Below are 7,707 nucleotides of genomic sequence, written 5' to 3'. Positions count from 1 at the left end.
TTTGACTTAATTAATTATTTTATTTAATTATTTTAATTTAATTAATTATTTTTAATTAATTATTTTATTAATGTTAACATCTAATTTTCTATCGATGTGACTTGGGAAGATAACACTGACTAGAAGATGATTAGAAGATACACAAGCTCGTCGGCAAGATAAATACGATACGTACTCATTAGCCACGTATTTAAAATTTGGCAACATTAATTTGCAATCGGTGCTATAGCGTATTGCATCGACGGTAAACATTTCGGTCAAAAGTTATTCACGCGAAAATTTGTGCAACGCAATCGATACGTATAATAGCGACGCTCATAGCGCGATTTATCGTTTTGGCAATTTCCGCGAAGAGACCGCCCATAAAAACTTTCCTTGACGCGTCGTGCTAATCGAAGTCGCGTAATCGTGCAATGTCCAAGGTCGTTCGAAATAGCCGCTGAAAAACACGAGCTGAGCGGATAGTTAATGGGCTTGAACTAGGCGAAAATAAAAATTGGAGCGTAAGTCAAAAATATAAAAGAGAGATCAGAAGCGTGAACGAAACTTTTTACGAGACGAAAATTGAAACAATGACTGCGTTCAGCAGAAAAAGCAATTTTGTAACTGTTGTAAGATTCTTTAATATGGTTGGCTATAATACATTTAAATCCAGCAAAAAAAAAACTAAAAGCAAGAACTAATCATATTAAAGAATCTTACAACAGTTACAAAGCTACTTTTCCTGTTGAAAGCAACCAGCTGAAACGTAAAAAAGAAGCGTAAACACTTCTTTTAAATTTTATCGTCTCAATATTTTCCTCCTTGAAATTTTGTTTACGCTTCGATTTGTTATTCTATCCTTGCATTCGATTTATATTCCAATTTTTATTTTCCCCAGGAAAGGCAAATAAAAAAAAAAATTATTGATCGATTTTTTTTCCCATTTTCGAGGATCGATTAGAAATTAATACTGAATCATTTTCTTGGTCTTCTTCGAGGGGGTATCACTAGCTGAAATATTGTCTTACAAATTATATTTTACATGATTTTACATGATTTCATCTGATTACAAATAATTTTTTTTCGTTTCATTTACATATGAAGTCATTTCGTAAAATATATTTTATTTAACATATAATGATATTATATAATGATTTCTGCACATGTAATTATCGGATTATACAAAGAGATTTCACATGAATTTTGAATGATTTCAAGAACTCTGTCCCACACTTACATTAAGACTACACCCTCAGTCATCCCCGTAAATCATGCGTGAATTAAGCGAGATCCCAAGCTTTGTTTAAGCCAAAGAGCCGGCATTGCAAATCTATGTGTTTTATCAAATATTTTAAAATAAAACATTAGAGAGTTTTATTGGATCAAATATATGGAAATAAAGAATAGCTGTTTAATACATCAGTTTAAAATATATATAATGTTTTACTGCAAAATGTTTAATGCGTTCCAGATGAATAATACATTTACTTATATTTTCAAGCATAACACATAAAATATAAACTATTAAAACCGAATTAAAGTAAAGAGCTTATTAAAAAAAAAATTTAAGTGTTTTAAAAAACTTACAGAGAAAATGTTATATATTTTAAAGGTTACGTTATAAGTAAACTTACGCGTTATCTTAAAATAAATATTGACTGAAAATGAATACAAAAACACAATATGTATATTTAGCAATTATTATAACTTATAGCTGACACACACACACACACACACACACACACACACACACACACACACGCACACACACACACACACACCTACATTGTTAAAAGTAAAATTTTAATTTGAACTTAAAATGGACTTTCCGAAACATGCAAAAATGTTAAAATGTTAAAATTAAATTTTTATACAAAAAAAATATTAATTTTCTGCATGTTCCAAGAAGTCCACTATAAGTTTTTAAAATTAACATTTTATTTTTAATAATGTATTAATGCGTTTGAAATGTTTGAATATTTAGAACGCTTTAAATGCTTTAAATTTCTGTTAAAGTAATATAAAGTGTTTTTGAAAAAGTGTTTTTTTTTTTTTTTTATGTGTTTTTAAACTTAAAACGCTTCTTAACAATTAAAAAGTGACTATAAGGACTTAAATATTTTAAATGTTTTAAAATAAAACACTTAGATTTGCAGTGTGATTAACATTTTACGTTGTTTCATCGATAACTCGCCTCCGCCACCCTCCCTCGTGTTTCGTGAAAACGGTCGTTATTGTTGATCTTGTGACGTCAAAAGCAGCGTCGAACGTTCACTGCAAACACATTCATGTGACGCAAACAGCTGAGAATTTCAGAGGCGTAGTATCCATCAACCAATCGCATTCGAACGTGACCTCGATTGCTGTAAGTTCTAATCTTTTAAAGGGCTGCGTATAATAAAAGGAGTAGGGAAAAAAAAACAAAGAAATAAAATAGTAGCGGGATTCTTTAATGTCTTATCAATGATTGTTTAATGTCATCGTTAACTAGCGACAGCCAATGAGAGCCATGCTTTTTTTCATCGTTCTTGCCAATGGTTGTAATTAATGATAACAACAGTCATGGATAAGATGATTAGAGAATCTCACTACTGGCTGTCTCTCTGTACTATTCCTTTTATTCTTTTATGTTACGCAATCCTTAAAAAAACATTTAACGAGTATCTTTTATATAGAAATATGTTTTGTGATACGAACGCAACTTACGTCTAAATAGTACACAGATTAATTAAGATTAATTAACATAATAATATCGTGTCATCACGACGTCATTTGTCACTTAAAAATAAACTTATAAGTGACAAATAAGGTCATAATTTCATTACGATATTATTATATGATTTTCTGCTGTACTTGACATGTATCGCGTAGGCGATTGTGCAAATAATAAACATACATTTACTCAAATACGCCCACGTCTTTCACGCCCGTGTCTTTCCAAGTAAATGACCTCTAGTTGGTGAAAACTCATTATTACTCATTATAACTCATTATAAACATGCTTGAAGTGTCATATATACAAATTCCTAATAAATACATATACGTATAAATTATTCAAGAACTTTTTTTACTTTCATGTACGATGCAATTTCTGTTAATTTATGAAATCAAATTAACTAAATGGGAAAGAAATTTTTTCATTTACCCGTCGAATAATTGTGTCTTACTTATTGTTGACAAGATTGTTATGATAAAGGGTGCTTTTCATTTAATGGCAAGTCAACACAAGTAGTCTATCCTCCTTATTATTCTCTAAATATCAAGAAAGATCTACTTGTGTCACCAAATGGAAAACATCCATCCAATCGTTATTGTAAGAATCTTGTCTCATAGACGACAATAAAAATAAAAATAAAGCCTGTTCTACAATATGCTTTTTGTTTCCTGTTTCTTGCTTTTTGCTATTTTTTACATCTTGTCTTTTTGCTTCTTATCCGGTTTTTTGTTTTATATTGCCTGAGATAAAAGTTAATGAACTTCGAAAGAAACAAGAAATACATAGCAAGAAAAACAATTGTCGATAAAACGATTGCAAAGAAGAAAAAAAGCAAAAGATAAAAAATAAGAAACAGGAAGCAAAGAACATATTGTAGAATAAGTTTAAATCACGATTAAGTCATTAAAAAAAAAATTTCAGCTAAATGGAAAGCTCGATAATTTTCTTAGAATATCAAATGGAAGCTGAAAGAGCAACAACTGTTTTTTTGTCTGTGGACGACAAAGAAAACAATTTTCAAGTTTTATTAAGAATGTGAATGTGTTTGTGTATTTTTAATCAAATTTCTCAATCGAAAACAAATTTTGTCAGCAGAAGTCGACAAAATTTTTTTAACTCATTGTAGGATAAGTGCGATAATTTTTATTATATTCCAATTATGCATATCGTATCTGTAAAATCCAAATAATAATGTCTGAAAGACTTCTTTTAAACATGTATATTAATTGTATGTAAATACAACTCATGTATTATTATGACGGTTATTTGAGCAGAATACAACAGTTTGAAAGCAACAGCTGATCCATTCGCCCTATCAATAAAGTCAAAAGATCAGAGATCGATTATACAATATGTGACGAATGCATTGCCATTATCTTGCTATACAGTATTTTAAAAAAATCTAATAGCGAATTCGATTAGAATTGGTGCATTCACCAATCAGTCATGAACATTGTGCAATGATCCCTGAAAGTTTTACATTTACATAAAAAACTTTCAAGAGCTAAGAAAAAAATTATTTTTTACTAAGATTTTTTTATCCAAATAGCCAAGCTCGTTACAAGAAAGAAAATAGTTGCTTGACACAAGTTTCCTTTTAATTGTTCATAAAAATTGCCATCTTTTTGTAAGAGGGAACTGTTGCCTGAATATTGTCATCAAATTGCTCATTGATCGTTAGTGACAATAAAAGTAGATAATCCAGAAAAGAATCAGAAGCTGCTTTTCTCAATATTGTAAATAATATTGTAAGTAATTTAAACTTTGTTATCTGAAAAATTTTTTATTCAAAGTTTCTAGGTTTTTTTTTTTCAATCATTTTCATCTCTAGGTGTACGATAGAGAGATCTGAGAATCTTTCTGTCTGCAGTCAATTAACACACTTGAAAAATATATGACAAACGTAATCCTATACAGTACAGAACAATACAGATCTGTTTTTTATTCCTGCACTCTCTGAACTAATGCACACAGTGCATAAATAAGTTAAAGTGAAATACATTATTTGTTTCACTTAACTTATTGCACCACGTGCACCAGTTCAGAGAATACAGAAATAAAAAATAGTTCTAGAAACAACATTACTGCAACGTTACTGTAAGTGCTAGAACATTATAATGTTGTTACAATAGGTTTCTTCGCGTTGCTTAAAAAAACCCCAAAATTTATATACTTAGGTTTTCATCTGACATTCATTTTCAGATAAAACCCTACACAGAGAAAAAGATTTCTTTAGATTTAATAAATTTTATTATATTCAAATAAATTTGTTATTTGGAGTGGTCTAAACCAATGTTTTAATCAATAAGTGCAATTGAAACAATATATATCTTTGTCTTAAATACATTATTTATGAATTTTACTGAATTTTACTGAATAGATGTCTATCTCTTCAGTATTCGCGTGATCAAACTGTACGACACAAACATAATTGAGCACATAGCATTACTTTAATCCTATTGTTAAATTATATAAATTGTTTTCATATTTTTCGGCCAAAAAATGTAATGATTGTTCTAAGAAAGCAATTATTTGGAATCTCTATCAATTATATTTTGCCATTTTCAAATAAATAATTTATTTCGTTGTTTGTATTTATTGTAACCAAATAATATATTATTTAATTGAAAGATATTACTTCAAATAATAATGTTATTTCTGTGAAGCAGTAGAGGTTTTTCAAATGAAACAACAAAATTTTTATTCAAACAAATAATATTTTGTTTCAAGAATATGTTGTTTCAATAAAATAAATTTTAGTCAAATAAATAGAAATACTAAATCCAAAGAAATCTTTTTCTTTGTGCAGCTTTAAAACAAAATAAATATATATTCGAAGAAAGAGTCTGGAAGAGAAAGCGAAGATGCTGAATGCAAAAAGTGTAAGCAAGGTGGATAAATCTAATATTTATGAGATGATTTGTATTGTACGAAATTAGCGAATTCGATTAGATGCATTAATGCACTGGTGCATGTTAAAGCCGTTAATTTCGTTTGACAATAAGTGTAAAAGTGAAATGCAAATATTTCAAATTATAAAATACACATTTTACTTAACACAATAAAATATATTGAGGATTTTATAATTTAACTCGTTTTTATATTCATATTGAACACATCTTTATAAATTATTTGTATATAATGATTTTATAGCTGTATTCAGCAGAGAAAGCAGCTTTATAATTGTAAAATTCTTCAATACGATTGGTTCTTTTTAGTTCTTTTTAGTTCTTTTTAGTTCTTTATGGATCTAAATCAGGCTTGTCCAATTTGAGCTCCGAAACCAAAACGCAAAGCCATCGATGCAAAAAAATTCAATGTGAGTAAGATTTCGGAGACTATAAAATGTTGATACACAGTAATAGTGACAATTATCAACACTTTCCAGTTCCTGAAAACTTATCCACATTGAATTTTTTGCAACGATAATTTTACGTTTTGCTTCAGAGCTCAAAGGGAACAGGTCTGATCTAACGTATATAAACTAATCATATCGAAGAATTTTACAACAGTTGCAAAACTGCTTTCTCTGCTAAACGCAGCCAATACATATATATATATATATGTATATACATCAGTACAGCATTGTGACTTCATCCAATTGAATTCGCTATTAAACTGGTATTACATTTAATTGTCACTTTCTATATATTGATTGGTTAAAAGCGAGACGAAATTTTAGTTTGAATCTCTTTCAATCTCAATTAAACCTTATAAATCTATTTTGACATTTACTTGTACAATCAAATACGGCTTCTTTTAATATTACTTAATCTACAGCTTCTATTTAGAAAATCTTTCTTTTGAACCTAAAAATAGAAAATCTTAATGGCAATAACTGCCATTTACAGGCTGAACGTAGGAGTTCAATTCATTAGATTAGAAGTTATAAATCTTTAGAATCTACATACGTCATCTTTAAAGTCTAACGTTCTAAGTCATACGTTCTAAAACTAAGATTCAAAGTAGGAGAAAATCTAAAGAGATCTGCGGAAATCTTTCTGTCCTGCAGCCAATTAACATGCTTGAAAAATTTGTCATACGATAAATTAATCTTAAATTTCAATAATAAAAGAAAAATAAAAATGGGCCACTCGAGTTTCTACTACGCAGTAGACAAGTATAAATTATAATTAAGCGATAAACAAGCTTGCTATTTAAAATCTAATCTTGTTTGTGTCACAACTTCATCAAGATCTGTCGTTATCTATGTAATTTATAAACCTAATTAATAGAAAAGTAATACTAGATTTAATACAATTATTTTTTAATCCAAAGATAAATTCAAATTCAAATAAAATTATAATCACCGCTAGCGTTTCAACTGATAGATATTTAATTGGAAAATTGGCTTCCTTTTCTTTTTACTTTCTCTCGCTTTCAGGATAGTTCCGTATAATACATCATTTATCCTTATTGTTCACCGAATGTTAAACAAGAATAAATGATGCATTACGTTATGTGTGAAACGGAATGTATCCCTAAACTTAATCCTACTTCTTGGAAAATTTTCGATATAGTACCTATTCCGTGAATGATTTTATGAATAAAAACGAAATGACAAAATAATACGAGAAATACAGAAAAAAGGAAACGAGAAAAAGAGAAATGGAAGGCCTTGGACACGTTATCGGGCGCGAGATAATTACATCCTCGCGTTGCCGCTGCATTAGAGAGAACTTCGGTCAAGAATGATGGTATATCGCGATCACGTGGAGAAACGCGTATAAGTATGAAGTATGACACGCGGGGCGAGGGAGGGATGACGACCGAAAGAACGGTTAGGCGGTAGAGCGGGAAGGGGCAAACTGAACGTATATAACCTTACGCTCGCATCCCACCTCTCAGTTCTACTTGAAGTTCGGACACGTGAGTTTCCGAACAAAGCTCGCGCGAAGAGAAAGTTTTTATTTGTTTGGTGTGCTCGTTGTATGGGTAAGTGCGAGACGTCGTTCGATCAGAGAAACGCTCGCTTCGTCTCGCTCGAGATGCACGATCGAGTATTATCG

The sequence above is a fragment of the Atta colombica genome, unplaced genomic scaffold (assembly GCF_001594045.1).
Source record: "Atta colombica isolate Treedump-2 unplaced genomic scaffold, Acol1.0 scaffold126, whole genome shotgun sequence".
Classification (NCBI taxonomy): Eukaryota; Metazoa; Arthropoda; class Insecta; order Hymenoptera; family Formicidae; genus Atta; species Atta colombica.
This window is presented reverse-complemented; position numbering follows the sequence as displayed.